Source organism: Mobula hypostoma, chromosome 22 (genome assembly GCF_963921235.1).
Source record: "Mobula hypostoma chromosome 22, sMobHyp1.1, whole genome shotgun sequence".
Taxonomy (NCBI): Eukaryota; Metazoa; Chordata; class Chondrichthyes; order Myliobatiformes; family Myliobatidae; genus Mobula; species Mobula hypostoma.
Genome location: NC_086118.1, coordinates 39,480,391 through 39,498,863, shown reverse-complemented (window position 1 = coordinate 39,498,863; position 18,473 = coordinate 39,480,391).

Here is an 18,473-nt window from a genome sequence, read left to right as displayed (position 1 = left end):
ACAAAAATATTCAAATGATTACCGAAGCAAGTATTTTAAAACAATTATAGGGAATATCTGAAAATTCTGTCAGCGTGGGCGTTCATTGAGTGTTGTTATCTTTAACGTGTCAATGTTCTAGCTATGAATAACCCCAAGCGATTTAAAATGGAACAAAATAAACGACCTTTACTTTGAAGTGATCATCATGTTACAAAGTCCAGTCATGCTAGAAGATTCAGTACAACAGTGAGTGGAAAGTACAGAAGGAAAATGTGTCTAGAAATTCCCCACGAATGGTCTTTGGACTTGTGGCGGCTCCTTTCGCGCCTCTTCAAAAGGAAATCCCGAGAAACAATACACACAGAGCTTTCGCTCAGGCAATTTGTTCCACCCTGAACTGAGTTTGTTTAACAGTGTTTTATCTCATGGTTGAAAATTCAATTTTAAGTTTCAAAGAGAGAAGCCTGGGGCCTAAGTGTCCGATAAAGATACTGATAATTAATACAGATCGGCAAATCACTTGGCTGCCCTGCATACCAGTTTGGCAGTCTGATTTAATAATTTATCTTCGCTTCCTGATAACAAGGCATTTTATCTATGTGCATAAGCATTTTTCAAGTCGACAAATGTAAACTTGGACCCAAAGCTGCAGGTTTTCAAACGCAAAAATACAGTCTGTTTCTGTCGTCCTGAGTATGGATATTTTTCTCTCCTACCATTTAAATTCTACCACACTGAATCAAGACACGAAGGTGAGGAAAGTCCTGTAGTAAATATTGGGGTTGGCGGGAGGCTGTAGGATAGAAAGTGGTGTTTGAGAATTGGAGACTTTGAGCGATATACCCTTTTGCGAATCTAAGTTTTCCTGAGATTCCTGCGATTGTTCATTTCCAACACAGATACATTCCTCGACGTAATTATCCTGCATTCCGTTATGCATGTATGCATATCACTGGAAAAACATTCCGCTCAATATAATACTCAATTGTAAAGGTCAGGACATTCCTTGCATTACAATGAAATGCTTTCCAGTTCTCAGTTTCTGAACAATTTATTGTCAGTGATGGATTAATCAATTGTCAGGTATTTAACAAATGGGCGAAGGAATTAATTAGAAACACTCTTATATATAGTTTGTCCAGGCCACTCTTTCGCTTTCAATTTGCGTCATGCATCGTGGTGTTTAGAGATGCAAGGTTCTGCAGATGCTGGAAATCCAGAGAAACACACACAAAATGCTGGAGGAGCTCAGCAGGTCAGTTTGTTATTTTGCTTGCATCCATGGAGAGGAGCGGAGTCGACGTTTGTGGCCGAGACCCTTCATCGAAACTCACTTTGTATGGTGTTTCAGAGAGCAGATTGTACAGAATCCAGGAATACAAGAGTTTGTTTATATCAACATTCACTTCAACGGGCACTTCAACGCAATTCTCGCCTCGCTGTTATCTCGTCAGCATCATTTCCCGTAGAACTTTCATTTAAGGATAAAAGATTGATTGATATCCCTAAATAGATAGAGTACGTCGATGTCTGGCGACTGGAGTTCAGAGAAGCAAATAAAATCCTTGGGCGCAATTCGGTTCGAATTATAATCCTTAATGCATTCCTGCGGTACAAATTCTGCTTGAATGGACTTCCACAGGAAACAGATTATTGGGCGATTCTTGGCAGTGGTGACTGAAGCGAAGTCTGGACCAACTTTTTCAAGAAAAAGTAGGAAATAAATGAATTAAAACGCAATTAGAAGGATTTTTACCCAGATTAATAGAAGCATAAATGCTATTCAGGAGGTATTGGTGCATTTACCCAAATTTCATCGTACAAGGATATCTTTTAAAAAAAACATATTATGGGTTTGGGCTCTGCTTTTATTATCCGGCCTCACTTGGCCTGAGAAGGTAGTGATGGGGTTCCTTCATAAACAAGTGATAAATGTGGTCTTCTAATAGTTCTTGTTAATTAGAATAACATGACATACCTGAAGTGATAGAGGACTCAACACCATTACCAGGGACATTCACAAGAAGCTTTTTAGAGACGTGCTATAGAGATGAGTATACAGCATGCTACCTGATGGATGAAGTACACATTTAACCAAACATTACTACTAGGGAGGCAAATTGCTATACTCCTGTTTGCCCACCTGCCCCTTTGTGGAACTCCTACAAATAGGGGTGGGGTGAAAAACAAATGAACAGATGTTTATTTTTAATTTTTACTGGCTTTTTATGACCAGATTTTTAAAAATACTGCAATACTCGCAAATTGCACCATAAGGAAGCCTTATGGATACTAGTTGGCCCATTATATATCAAAGATATCATTGAAAGAACATGTAACTTGTAAAGAACATGTAAAGAACGACTAATCAACAACTTTCCATCTAAAAGACTTTAAATTCAGTGGAGCATTGGCGTTCAACTTTTTTTTATTGTTTTCATCTCCTAAGGCCTCCACTTTAGATTGGTTGTTGTCTTTCTGATTTTGGTCTCATATTTATATGTACAGGGTAATTTCAAGAATGTTCATATGCAGATGTTTATAGTTGGAAGGCAGTGTGGTGCAGTGGGGACAGGGTAGTGGAGATCTTCTGCATAAGGTCCATGCTCTCATATGCTTCAGTAAATGTGTTGACAATGGCTTGGACCTCAGCCGCTGAAAATGTGCAAAATGCAAGTACATTTGCATGCCTCACCTGCTGAGTTCCTCCAGCATTTTGTGGTGTTGCTCAACATTTTGAGCATCTGCAACATCTCTCATATCTCTGCAAAAGTAAGTATTTCCTGCAATCTGCAGCAAGACTACTGATGTTGGTTCTGGAGCATAGTTGTATTGAGCTATCATCCTGAGACATTAGGCATTCATTGCACCAGACTCACAAAATAGACGTTCTATTCCGTCATGGGAGGACATCACAATGTCAACAGAAGAATTAATTCAATGGTGTACCCAAAAACCCTCTTGAAACATTGCAACATCCCATTGAATTCTGGGAACCTCTGATCCATGTCAAGTCAAGTTGGTTATAGTGCACTTGAAATGTTATTGAGGAACTCAAGGCCAGAAACAGGAGGACACAAAATCACCCGCAAGTGTTGGGAGAGCACAAACAACACAAATAGTCCACTCACTCAACATGGCAGAAACCACCTTAATGCCATCCAGGGTGAATCCATCATTCCCACATTGGCCTCTTTAGTCACCTCAGAACCCAAAGAAATTGGGAAGTAAGTTATCATTGTTCTCGATGGACTGCCGAAGGCAAACATATCCAAGCCATTTTTGAATCTTTGCTACGTTCCTAAAACTTTTCTCTTGCTATTCCTGACACTTCCACATGTTATAAAAGTGGCAAAACACTACTAAGTAAATATTGTTCAAATAATTAGCATTGGGCTGATGGGTTGGTTGCTTCTAATCCTGTTATGGATTTCACAACTTAAGTTGTAACAGGTGCATGTTTAAGAACTATACCTGCACAGATTGATGGAGATACATTGGAATTTCAAGATACATCAATGAGTTTATTTCATAACCTTCACACAAGCCTAATTATTGGTATTTAAAGTGGCATAAGAATATCATTTGTAATTCCATGATGGGTTCAACAAGTTATGATTTGTATGAAAATGTAGGTGTACTGATTAGTAAGTTATCATAAAAACACAAAAATTGGCAGAGTTATGGGTAGTGAGGAAGGTTGTTGAAGGATTCAACAGTGTATAAACTAGTTAGAAATGTGGGCAGAGAAATCGCAGATAAAGTTATTCTGGACAAGTGTGAGGTGGTACACTTTGGGAGATCAAATGAAAGATTAAAGTATACAGAACCCCCTGCCACTGCCTAACTGGAGCAGTCATAAAAAGTACTTTGCAGAAGGTCAACTCATGCGAGGCTGCCAGGCCAGAAAACATCGCAGGCTGAGTACTCAAGGAATGTGCACACCAGCTCACGTGGCATCTTCAACACTTCACCCAACCATGCAGCTGTCGCGACCTGCTTCAATCCAGTTACCAAAGATCTCTACACCTTCAGAAATAAATGATTACTTCCCGGTGGATCTGACAGCAATCATCCTGAAGTGCTTTGAACGGCTGGAAATGGCATATATCAAACACTTCATTGCTGTCTCACTGGACACTCACCAATATGCTTACAAACAGAAACACCCTATGAAAGGTGCCATAGCACCTGTCATGCTTTTGGCCGTGACACACTTCGAAAACAAGGAGACTTATATCAGAATGCTACTTTTGGATTTCAGTTCGGCATTCAACACTATTGTCCCACAGGCCTTGGTGAACAAACTCCTACTTCTCAGTCTAAATACACCACTGTTCAACGGGGTGTTGTACTTCCTAACCAACAGACCTCAGGTAGTCAGGCTGCACAATCACTCCTCTATCCCCGTCATCTTCAATACGGTGACTGCCAGGGCTGAGTGTTGAGCCCAATGATGTACATTCTGCTCTCAGATGACTACTCAGCCAAGCACCTGAATAATCATATTGCCAAGATCGCTGAACCAACAACAGTGGTGGGTCTCATCGCCAACAACGATGAGACAGCCTACAGAGAGGGGGTGGAAGAGCTCAAGGCCTTGTGCCAGGCAACTATCATCTTCTTCCATGTCAACAATCAAATGAGATGGTTGTTGACTTCAGCAGAACTTGTACCACTCACTTCCCTCTTTTTGTCAGCAGCACAGCAGTGGAAACTGTGAGCAGTTTCAAACTCCTAGGAGTGCACATCCCACACAACCTCTCATGGTCCTAGAACACATCCTACACAGTCAGGAAAGCTCACTAAAGTCTCTGCTTTCTGAGGAGGCTGGAGAAAGCTGGACTGTGAACATCAACACTCACATCATTCTACAGATACACAGTAGAGCATCCTAACAAGCTGCGTTGCTGCATGGTATGGAAAATGCACTGTGGCAGACAGGAAGGCTCGACAACAGGGAGCCAAAACGCATCACTGACGCCAGCTTACCTGCCATCAAGGACAATATACAGAAAGGGGCCAGAAAAAGGCAAGTAACACCATGAAGGACCCCACCCACACTGGTCGCGGACTGCTTGTCCCACACCCATCAGGGAGGAGGCTCGCAGCGTCTGTGCCAGAATCACCAGACTCAAAATCAGTTACTTTCCCAAAGCAGTAAGACTGATCAACACCTGCAACCACTAACCCACCTCCACACCCAAAACCACCACTACTTTATCATTTCCCATCAGTCACCTTATGTGCAGACACTCCTGTGTCTAGTGTCACTCTATATAAATATTGAATTTGAATTGAATTGACTTCATTACTTACATCCTTCGCGTACATGAGGAGTAAAGATCTTTACATTACGTCTCTGTCTAAATGTGCAATTTATAGTAACTTTAATCTTTACATTACGTCTCTGTCTAAATGTGCAATTTATAGTAACTTATACTGAATATTATGTACAACAGGATAGTCAATATAACAGAAAAATACAGTTGTGTCAGCATGAATTAAGCAGTCTGGTGATCTGGTGGAAGAAGCTGTCCCGGAGCCTGTTGGTCCTGGCTTTTATGTTTCCCAGATGGTAGCAGCTGGAACAGTTTGTGGTTGGGGAGATTCAGGTCCCCAATGATCCTTCGGGCCCTTTTTACACACCTTTCTTTGTAAATGTCCTGAATAGTGGGAAGTTCACATCTACAGATGCGTTAGGCTGTCTGCATCACTCTCTGCAGAGTCCTGTGATAGAGGGAAGTACAGTTCCCATACCAGGCAGTGATGCAGCCAGTCAGGATGCTCTCAATTATGCCCCTATAGAAAGTTCTTAGGATCTGGGGGCCCACACCAAACTTCTTCAAGCGTCTGAGGTGAAGGAGGCACTGTTGTGCCCTTTTCACCACACAGCCGGTATGTACAGATCACGTGACGTCCTCGGTGATGCATATGCTGAGGAACTTAAAGCTGTTCACCCTCTCAACCCAGATCCATTGCTGTCAATAGGGGTTAGCCTGTCTCCATTACTCCTGTAGTCCACAGCCAATCCCTTTGTTTTTGCGACATTGAGGGAGAGGTTGTTTTCTTGACACCACTGTGTCAGGGTGATGACTTCTCTGTAGGCTGCCTCATTATTATTTGAGATTAGGCCAATCAGTGTAGTGTCGTCAGCAAGTTTAATTAGCAGATTAGAGCTGTGGGTGGTGACACAGTCATGGGTATCCAGAGAGTAAAAGCGGGGGCTTAGGACACAGCGCTGAGGGGCATCTGTGTTGAGGGTCAGAGGGGCAGAGGTGAGAGAGACCACTCTTACCACCTGCCGGCAATCTGACAGGGAGTCCAGGATCCGGCTACACGAGGCAGGATGAAGGCCGAGATCTCTGAGCTTCTTGTTGAGCCCGGAGGGAATTATGGTGTTGAATGCTGAACTGTAGTCCAAGAACAGCATTCTTACATAAGCATCCTTCTTCTCCAGGTGTGTAAGGACGATGTGTAGAGCAGTGGCTATTGCGTCATCTGTTGATCAGTTGTATTGCTAGGCGAATTATAGGGGGTCCTGTGTGGGTGGTAGCATGCTGCAGATGTAGCCTTTGACCAGCCTCTCAAAGCTTATTATTATTGGGGTTTTTAATTATTATGTCCTTCCTTTTACAGTATTATGATATATTTGTGCTTCATTGGATCCAGAGTAACAATTATTTTGTTCTCCTTTACACTGAACAATCTTGAATCTTGAATGTTGAACCTTAAGAGCATTGATGTTGTTTGGAGTTCAAGACTATACTTCCCTGAGCGCAGTAAGACAGGTCGGTGGTGTCCTCAAGTTAAGGTCTTAAATTGGAAGAAGGCTAATTTAACAGTACAAGAGAAGATCTGGTGAAAGTAGAATGGGAACAGACGTTTGCAGGTGAAACAACATCTGACAAGTGGGAGCCTAAAAAGAGTATTAGCAAGAGCCCGTAGCGAGCATTGTCTAATAAGGCCAGTAATTAGTGAATCTTGGATGAAAAAGGTTATTGAAGGTTTGGTCATGAGAAAGGAAGCATATGATAGGTATGGTGAAGTGAGAGCCTCTGTTGGTCAGAGTTGACTGTGGATGATGCGTCCTAGCTGTCTAGATATGCAAGCCTGGCCAGTACGATATGGAGAGCAAGCTGTTGGCCATGTATCAAGCTCCCCCTCTCCATGCATCTGATGGACCCAAAGGAACGGCAGAGACCGATACAGTTTGGTACAAACAGTGTCGCAGGAGTTGCCAGTCAGCGTTGAACTCAATGTAAGACTGCCTGAGGGACTTCAGCTCCAAATGTTTCCCTTGGGGTTTACTCCCAAAGCCTTCCCCATGAAGGCTTGTGTTTCGTTGCAAGGCAGCGGAGTTTTGAGATCAGAGTTTTCCTTCTAGAGAAGCTGCCAACCGTGGCTGATGAGCCCCATCTGCCCAAAACAACTGGTTTTAAGACACCAGTTATCCACCTTCGCCCCTTCTCCTGTCAGTAGAAATGGTTCAGCCGGGCTTAGTGCTAAGCCACACGTGAAAGCCGGGAGCTGGACTTGATTGTCAGAGGCTATTTGAGGTGCACGCCAGTGGGAGCATTTAGTAGGTAGTGGGAGCTTGTCCCCACTATCAACCCCGGCTCTAACTGCATCAAGGAACCATGATAGGTATAGGCAACTACATTTATGCACATCCACAGAGGAATATAGAGGGTGCATGAGGGTAAAGGAGGAAATTAGGAGGCTTATAAGAGGTGTGGCAGGTAAGATTAAGGAGTATCGTTAGTCATTCTACCAAGAGCAAGAGGGTAGCAAGGGAAAGAGTGCCCCCCCCCAGGAATCAAACAGGAAATTAATCTATGTGTAGAGCCAGGAGATGTACATGAGGTCCCTGTGAACACTTCTCATCTGCATTCACCAAGGAGAGGGATGTGGAAGATAGTGAGTTCAGAGAAGGGTACACTGATAGTTTGGAGCATGCCAGCAGTATGAAGGTGGCGCTGTCAAATGTCTTGCAATACACAACGGTGGATAAATGCCCATGGTAATGTGAGTTCTATCCAAGAATGCAATGGAAAACAGGGAAGTAGATTTTTGGGTCTCTGGCATCTTCATCGGCTAGAGGAAAGGTACCAGCAGACTGAAGGTTGTTCATTTACTTTATTTAAGAAGGGCAGCAGAGGTTTGCCAGGTAACTACAGGGTGGTGAGACTCATGTCAGTGGTAGAAAATAACTGGAGAAAATTCTGAGGGAAACAATTTATGTACATTTTTAAAGACAGGGACTAAGTAGGGATAGTTGGCATGGTTTTGTGCTGGGAGATATCCATTCTCATTAATTTGATTGAATTTTTGAGGAATTAAAGAAGATTAACGAAGGAAGCAGATGCCATCTATATTAAATTTAATTAGGTATTTGACAAGGTCCTGCACAGTAGGCTGGTTCACAAAGTTAAGGCAAAAAAGTTGGTGACGGAGACAGAAGCTAGTGATGGGAGGATATTGTTCTGACTGAAAGCCTGTGACTAGTGGTGTACTAGGGATCAGTGCTCAGACCTTGGCTGTTTATCTTAATGTGTTTGCAAGAGGTATGAGTCTCAAGTTCTTGGATGAGATGGAATTTGATAGAGTTATAGATAGCAAGGAAGGATATCTGAGGTTACACGATGTCTAAGGATATAGATCAGATGAAATGTCTGGCAGCAGATGGGCAGATGGAATTTAAACCTGACAAGTGTGTGGTGGTGATATATTTTAGGAAGCCAATCATGAGTGGGATATATACAGTATATGATCGGTGTTCAGGAACTTTGATGAACAGAAGGACCTTGGGATTCCAATCCATTGTTTCCTGAAGTTCAGAATAATTAGGGATTGAAAACAGGGAAGGGAGCCAACTCTGAAAGAAATTAAACTGATCGCAAAAGATCTAATGCTTGTTTCAGATATAACAGCCATAAGCTCTGCTTCACCAATTACCATAGTATTGTTTAGTGAAGGACTGAAAACTCGGGAGGATATCTATTCGTCAAGAAAAGGGAACTGCGTGGAAAAGTTTTGGATCAGTGAGTTTTATTTTCAATTTATTAATCTGAATGGCAGTTTTTTTTTCATCATAATTTCAATCATAATGTTCACTCTCATTTACCAGAATTGTCAAAACTGATCCCAGGACTCAAGCCAGGCACCAAAATTCTACCACAGAGATTCCCAAAGGGGCCAGATACGTGTCCTAAAGGGACATTAGGGGAAATAGAAGTTGTTCGGGGGGACGTTCAAGATTCCTGGGGGGTGGCAGAAAGTGGCACCCTAACTTAAGGCATGAGACCTGGTCGACTGTGCCAACTTGCTGCAATCATCAACATCTGATAGGTATTCCCAGTCTGTGTTAATTTTTAAATTTTAATTTAGCCCTGATAATGATGGATACATATGTATGACGCGATCTCTGAGTCTGAAGGCGGTGAAGCCTTGAATTCCAATCCTGCCAAGAAACAGCAGCTACAGAGAGTGTGTCAATACGATGTTACATACCTGAAGTATAGTTTAATTCTGTTCCCATCAGATCAGTGATGCCCCATGTGCCTTATTTGCAAGAACACTTCCGTAAAAGACTTCTGAAAAGGCTACTTATGGAATTACTCAGTTCCAGAAAGTGAAAGAAGCGTTTGAAAAGCATTGCACACTCGACACATTTGCCAAGAAAGCTAAAAATGACCTTGATAGTGGTCTCATTGTTTCTTATAACATTTCCTAAATGATAGCAAAATGTGGAAAATCTCATACAACTGGTGAACGATTAATAATGCCTGCTGTATCAGAAGTGCTCACCACTGTTCTCAAAGTAGATGCCAGTATTTTAAAACCAATTCCGCTGAGTAATAACTCTGTAGATCATCGTATTGACAAAATGAATGAAGACATTGAGTATCAGCTATTCACAGAGCTACAAAAAACAGAATTTGGGATATAACTGGATGAGTCTACTGTGCGAGACAATGAGGCATTGCTAATGGCATATGTACAGTTTATCAAAAATGGAAAAGTTTATGAAGAGATTCTTTTTTTGTAACAAGTTAAAAACAAATATCAACTGAAAAATCAATCTATAACAAGCTCAAAATATATACTGAGGATAAAAGTATTCAGATGAGGAACAAGATTTCTTGTGCAACAGATGGAGCACCATATATTACACGTAGCCATGGTGGTCTAGTAGCATTTATAAAAAAATAGAAATTCCAAGTCTGTTTGCAATCCATTGTGTAATTCAACATCTTGCAGCCAAAAACCTCAGCAAGTGACATTTTTCAAGCATAACACTTGTAGTATCTGCTATCAGCAAAATTAAAGCTTGTTCATTAAATAGCAGAATATTTCACCTGTTATGCAAAGATAATGATGAAGAGTTAAACACTTGCTTCTTCACACTGAAGTATATTTGCTGTTGAAAGGCTGCTGCTTATCATGTTCCTTTGATTTTTTAGACACTGGTTGAATTTTTGCTCAAAGTCGACAACATCTAGGGAAACAAGATTGAAATTTTACATGAAGATGTGGCATACCTAGCTGATCTGTATGATAAAATGAACATTCTAAATATGAAACTACAGGGTGAGAATTTCAATTTAATCCAGGCAAATAATGCAGTGTCCACTTGTATCAGAAAATTGGAAATATATAAGCAAAACATTGGGAGAAGAATGTTCTCACAGTTTCTCTACATGGAAAGTATGGCACTCTCTTTCACAGATGGTGATTTGCAAGAGTACTGCTTACTCCAGCAGTCACTGAAGTAGGATTTTCAGAATAGATTCAAGGATTTGAATGATCTGGAAATTCCTGACTGGGTAATTAACCTATTTCTTCGCAAGGTGGAAGAACAGGAAGAGAGCTTGCAAGAATAAATTATTGAAGTTAAGAATGATGAAGAAGCAAAAATGACTTTCATAAATGTAGGAGTTTTTAGTATGTGGCTACAGTGTCATACGAAGTTTCCTGGTTTTTGGAGACGGGCCAAACTGCTCTTCATTTCATTTCCATCCCCCTACCTTGTTGAAAGAGGCTTCAGTGCAGTGAACCACAAACACACACAAAAAAAAACGCTTGGACATTGTTGTGCATAAGGACTTAAGGTTTTTGCTGTCACAACTTGAACCAGGTATTTCAACTCTTGCTAAAAACATCAAGCTCAGGGATCACATTGATATCAAAGCTGTTGTATAGTGCACAGGTACTGTGTAAACTAAGTTTAAAGCCAAATAAGAGTTTAAAGCAGAATTATTTTTCTCAAGTTGGCATATGGTAGACATGTTTTTACACTATGGGGGCTCTGGAAAAGTATATTGGCTTACCAAAATTTTTATATGTATTTCAAAATATTCCTATTTTTCTAACTAAGAAGTTTTTTGATCAGGTTGACTATTATTTCATCTTTTGTTTGGGATAATAAAAGACCAAGAATTGGAAAATGTCATTTACAAAAATTAAAAAAGGATGGAGGTCTTACTTTGCCTAATTTAAGAATGTATTATTGGGCGGTTAATATACGTTATGCGTGTTCTTGGTTATATTGGACTGATAAAAAGGAACGACCATCTTGGGTTGTTTGGAATTGAAAATTGTGAAACAATTTCATTTAACTTCATTATTAGGAGCTCCTTTACCTGTACAATTAGCCAAAATTTCTATTCTAAATATAAATCCTATGATTAATCAATCATTACGAATCTGGTACCAGTTTCCTAAGTTTTTCAATCTTAAAAAATTTAACCTTTTTAGTTTAATTTATCGAAACTATTTATTTAAACCTTCACTTAGTGATTCTATCTTTTCTCTTTGGAAGAATAAAGGATTTTTTTCCTTTATGGACTTGTGTCAAGAAGTCCGATTGATGTCCTTTAAGAAATTAGTAACTATTCACATTTTTTGCAATATCTTTAGGTCAGACATTTCTTACAAGAATATTTATGTAATTTCCATATGTACAAGATTCTGACCTGTTAGACATTATTTTAAAAATGAACCATTTAGTGAAAGGTTTTATTGGGAAAGTTTATAATTTACTATTACAACAGGATAACTATCCTTTACTTAAGATTAAGCAAGATTGGGAAAGAGAGGTTAACATGACCTTGATAACAGAGGATTGGTTGTGAATTTTGAAGCTGGTTAACTCTTCTTCAATTTGTGCCAGTCATTCTCTAATTCAATTTAAAATTGTACGTCATTATTATTTGACAAAGGAGAGATTGTCTAAAATATTTCCTAATGTAAGTAGTCAGTGTGATAGATGCAAAACTGAGATAGCTACATTGACACATATGTTTTGGTCGTGTTCTGTATTGAAACAATTTTGGAAATCTATTTTTTCTACAATTTCTAAAGCTTTAAAAATCAATTTACAACCTAATAAATTGACAGTTTTGTTTGGTATAATTCCTCAATATATTCATGGTATTTCTATATCAGACCAATATGTAATTGCTTTCGTCACATTATTTGCTAGAAGGGCTATTTTATTAAAATGGAAAGATGCCTCTGCTCTCACTTTGATACAGTGGTTCTGTCAAGTGATGTTATGTCTTAGTTTGGAAAAAATTAGAAGTTGAACTTTTGATCCTAGATTTGACTTTGAGAAAAGGTGGGGTTCTTTTGCCCGTTATTATCATTTGATTTGAGTTAATAAAGATGGTCCTTTTCTGATGCTTCGGTATATGGATTTGGTTGGTGGATTGATGTCTTTTTTATATGGATGCTTGTATGGAGTATAACTCCGGGTTTGTGCTCCAAATGGGTTTTTCCTCCATTTTTTTTTGTTATTGGTGGGTTTTTTTCTGTTTTAGTTAGTAGGGGTTCTTTTTTCTTTCTTTTTTTCATAAATAAAAGCTTTAACATTTTGGTTTTTTTTATTATTATTGATATATTGTTGAGCTTGGTTGATAGTCTAACTCTTATTCTACATATGGATATGTTGTCTTGATTGTTTTGATGTATTTTGTTCTGTTGTTGATTTTCAATAATAATAAAAAGATTTAAAAAGAAAAGAAAAAAGTATATTGGCAAGTATGAAGGTGCTTTGGGGGGGGGTGCATTGGGCTAAAATGTTGGAAAACATTGGTGCAGTGCTACTTCAGCATCAGCAACTCAGTTTCAATTCTGCTGCTGTCTGTAAGGAGTGTGTTATGATTTCCCCATGACCCACGTGGGCTTCCTTCGGGTGTTCTGGTCTCTTCCAACATTCCAGAGACGTACGACTTAGTAGGTTAATTGGTCACACGGACATAATTGGGCGGTGGGTAAAACGTAAGTAGTAATCCATGCAGGTTTGTGCAGACGAAGTACCGTTTGCTCAGCTGGGAAGTGCACACTTGTATATGCATGAGTGTCGTCTTCTAATGGGAGGACTGTACCACGAGGTAAGTGATTTTAACTTTGATATTTTGTCTGCTCCTTTTTAGCGCTGTAGCTGAGGTGTTCTTTCCGGTAGTACTGTACAGCTCGCGGAACAACAGCAATAACAAAATGATACATAGGAAATAACAGTTGCGACTAAAGGGAGCATACATAGTCACATACGTAAGTTTGACTATATTACTGTCAGATTCTTCATGGGCTGTGGATATTGAGTCTTAAGGTTTGCTACCTTTGCTTCTGATAGCAAGTAAGACAGGGAAATATTCTAGTCCCCTAGCCATCTAAAAATTAAAAGTGGTAAATTTCAAAATGTATATCTTTCTACCTTTTTGAGAAAAAAACAAACAAAAGGAATCACATTGTATTTAACTCTCCAAACGTTACTCGAAACTGTGTTGGATATTGAGTCTTAGGGTTTGCTGCCTTTGGTTCTGATAGCAAGTAAGACAGGTAAATATTCTAGTCCCCTAGCCATCTAAAAATTAAAAGTGGTAAATTTCAAAATGTATATCTTTCTACCTTTTTGAGAAAAAAACAAACAAAAGGAATCACATTGTATTTAACTCTCCAAACGTTACTCGAAACTGTGTTCACATTTTCTACCAATTAAGGAAACAGGTGATGATCAGCTGGGACCATTAGAAATTGTTTGCATCAAAATTCACTGAAACAAGTGAAGGCTTAATGAACTCCAGATCTTACAGAACACAACAAAAGCTCCAAGCATGTGATTAATACAGACTTCACACTTTCCACAACATAAAAATGTGTGCTAGATGTCTCTGCTCAACAAAATCATAACCAGAATTAAGATTGTGTAGTTTATCTGCTAGCCTTTCTTTTTCCAATAATTTAGATTTCCTTTCATCAGAAACTGACCGAAGCAAAAGAGAAAACTTTCCATTAGTTTAGCTGATGATATTGCTGCATCTTAGTTAATGGAGTGTATTTGGCTTTTACAATTTAAATTCATTGAGTCATCCTTATGAACTGTAATGTCAAACCCAAATCTAAGACTTAGGAAAACACAGAGATTATCAAGCAGAAATGTTGAGGCATCAAACAGCACTTATCAATTTAATATGCTATTATAAAATATGCATTTTGTTGAAGTCTTTATTTTTGGACATTAAAAGTTTGGTAAATGATAGAAATGCATAAATAAATATGATTGGATTGAACAGTATTATGGGGATATATTAGTTGGATTCTGCAATCGCAATGGCCACTTTCCAAAGATTAGTAATTCACAATGTACAAAACAGAACAAAAGTCATGGCAAAAAAACTTTACAGCGATAAACTAAATTTTACAAAGAGGAGTTGCATGCAAATATAAGTTACTTACAAGGTACATATGCGTCTCCATTTTCTAGCGGGTGCTCACCGTAAAATAAAGGAACACAATAGAAGCGATGAAAGACTGCACCCAACAGGATGGGCAAACTACCACTGTGCAAAAGAGAACAAAATGTGCAAATAAAAAAATAAAGAAAATGATAATAATAAATAAACAATAAATATTGAGAACATAAGATGAAGAGTCCTTGAAAGTGAGTCCATTGGTTGTGGGAACAGTTCAGTGATGGGGCGAGTGAAGTTATCCCCTTTAGTTCAAGAGCCTGATGGTTGAGGGGCAATAACTGTTCCTGAACCTGGTGGTGTGAGTCCTGAGGCTCCTGTACCTTCTTCTTGATGGCAGCAGTGAGAAGAGAGCATAACCTGGGTGGTGAGAGTCCTTGATGATGGATGCTGCTTTCTTGGGACAGTGCTCCATCTTTTGAAGTTAGTCAAAGTTTCAGAATCTTTGCAAACTGTTGCAAAAGTAGAGACACTGCCTTACTTTCTTCATAATGGTACATACATGCCGGACCCAGGGCAGATCTGCTCAAATGATAACACTGAGGAACTTAAAGTTGCTGACCCTCTAATTCCCCCAAAGAGGACTGGCCCCTGGACCTTTGATTTCCTCCTCCCCTCAGCCATATTCCTCACTACCTTTGATTTGGCCAACAACAACGTGGCTTCACTCTCCTGAAGGATGCCATCATATTGGCCTCAGAGACTGAAATGACAGGGCCATCGGGGGCTGTGGGAGGTCATGAAAGCACCTCTATGTTTTGATGGTCAACGTAAACACAAAAGGCATTGAGGTTAGGCGCTTGAACTAAAGAGGATAACTTCACTCGCCCTATCACTTGATTTGCTGGCGTCATCAGCAAACTTAAATATGGTATTGGAGCTGTGCTTAGTCTCCCAGGCATATGGGTAAACCAAGTAGAGCGGGGGGCTAAGTCTGGAGGTGCACCCGTGCTGATGGCGATTGTGGAGGTGATGTTGTTGCCAATCTGAACTGACTGATGTCTGCAAGTGAGGAAATCAAGGATCCAGTTGCACAAGGAGGTATTGAGGCCAAGGTCTTGAAGCTTATTGATTAGTTTTGAGGGGATGATAGTATTGAATGCCGAACTGTAGTCAAGGAAAAATATCCTGATGTTTGCATCTTCATTGTCCAGATGTTCCAGGACTGAGGGAAGAGCCAATGAAATGACATACGCTGAGGACCTGGGGACCTAGGCAAACTGGAGCAGATCCAAGATGCTTCTCGGGCAGGAGTTAATGTGGTTCATCACCAACCTCTCAAATCACTTCATCACTGTGAATTTGAAGGTTATTTAAATTTATTTAAATCTTGCATCTATCCTGCAATGTGAGGGAGTTATGACTCCATCGCAGTGTACAGACACGTGAATTTATAAGTCTAATGGCTTGTAGAAAGAAGCTGTCCCGTAGTCTGTTGGTCCTGGCTTTAATGCTGCGGTACCGTTTGCCAGATGGAAGCATCTGAACCAGTTTATGATTGGGGTGACTGGTGTCCCTGATGATCTCCCAGGCCTTTTCATGCACCTATTGCTCTAAATGTCCTCAATTGAGGGAAGTCCACAGATGTCTGTACCACTCTCTGCAGTGCCCAGCGATCAAGGTTGGTGCTGTTCCTGTACCAGGCGGTGATACAGCCAGTCAGGATGCTCTCAATGGTGCCCCTGTAGAAGGTCTTGAGGATCTGGGGGCTCATGCCGAACTTCCAGTTGCCCAAGGTGGAGGAGAGTCTGTGGATACTGCGTGATAGTCATTGAGACAGGATGCCACGTTCTTCTTAGGCACTGGTGTAATTGAAGTCTGCTTGAAGCCGGTGGGTCCCTCAGACTGCCGAAGCGAGAGGTTAAAGATCTCAGTGAACACTCCAGACAGTTGATCAGCACAGATCTTTAGTACTCCGCCAGGTACCCCGTGAGGGCTGGACGCGTTCCATGGCTTCACCCTCCCGAGGGATGTTCTCACGTCGGCCTCAGAGACTGAAATGACGGTCATCAGGGGCTGTGGGAGGTCATGGAGGTGCCTCCAATTTGTGACAGTCAAAGTGGGCATAAAAGGCACTGAATTCATCTGGGACCAAATCCTTGTTGTCACCTATGTCGTTCGGTTTCACCTTGTAGGAGGTGATAACATTCAAGCCGAGCCACAGCTGTTGAGCATCCATCAGTGATGAAAGGTTGATTCACAATCGCCACTTGACGCGTGAGATGGCTTTTTGGAGATTGTGCCTGGCACTCTTGTACTGTGCTTGGTCGCTTGATCTGAGTGCCGTTGATCTATCCCTCAGCAGACTGCAGATCTCGTGGCCCATCCAGGGCTTCTGATCGGAGAAGATTCTGAATGATTCTGTGGGGACACATTCGTCTATCTACCGGCTTGTCTGTGAGTGAAACTTTGTTGTCACCTATGTTGCTCTTGTTTCACTTGGTGGGAGGGGATAGCAGTCGGGCCTTACCACAGCCGTCGAGCACCCTTCAGTGGTTCAAGTTTGGTCTTGGATTGCCACCGCATCCTGCCACTTCAGGTCAATGTACCTTCAGTGAGAGTGAGGATTTGAGATGACGGATGGAATGTCTGTGATAGGACGAAGGGCAAAGTTGTCAAAGCAATATTTACTTGACTAACTCTTAGTTAGATACAGAAAAGGAAAATGAAGCAAGGAAATAGTATTTGATTGTGTTGAAGTGGAAGAAGAACAATATGATTATGTGAAATTGTTAAATTCAACATTAAGTCCCACGGGCTATAGTGCATTGATTTATAAGGTGAGGCACTACTTGAGCTTACTTTGGGCATCATTCGAACATTGTAGAAGATTACTGAGAGGTCAGAGTGGGAACAGGATGGAAAATTAATGTGAAAGGTGAGCAAATGCTCATGGAAGGAAATTTGTTACGGAGACATCACCCAATGTGCACTTTGCTCCTGTAGTTCAGAGGAGATCACGCTGTGAGCACCAAATACAATACACTGAAGTGTTACCTCGAGCACTTCAGTTTGCCAAAATATAAAAGCATTCTGCATGAAAATAGTGGTACAAGTGGACAAGGATTATGCATATGTTTACACAATATAATGGCAGAAAATTCAGTGTTCTAAATGTGATTAAAAATGTCAACAAAAACCATAATAATTTGCCTTTAAAGCGAACGTTGCTGTCTGACACAATTCACATTTCCTTTAAAGACATGCCACATAAGTTAATGGATCCTGAGAGTGCAGCAGCAATCTTTGTCAATGATGTAATCACTTATTTATCAACAACTTTTATTCGTATCAGACCATTACTGTAACAAAAATATCCCAAGTGAATTAACCACAGAGTTATCGAATTAAAAAATACCTCATGCTAAGCCACATACGGAAATATAAGAAACAGACACAATATGCTGGAGGAACTCAGCAGGCCAGGCAGCAGCTATGGAAAAGAGTAAATAGTCGATGTTTCAGGTCAAGGCCCTTCATCAGGACTGGAAAAAAAGATGAGGAGTTAGAGGACAAAGGTGGGGGGAAGGGAGGAAGAAGTACAAGGCGGTAGGTGATAGGTGATACCAGGGGAGGGGAGGGGTGAAGTAAAGAACTGGGAAGTTGATTGGTGAAAGAGATACAGGGCTGGAGAAGGGGTAATCTGATAGGAGTGGACAGAAGACCCTGGAAGAAAGGGAAGGGAGAGGAGCACTGGAGGGTGTTGATGGGGAGGTAAGGAGATGAGGTGAGAGA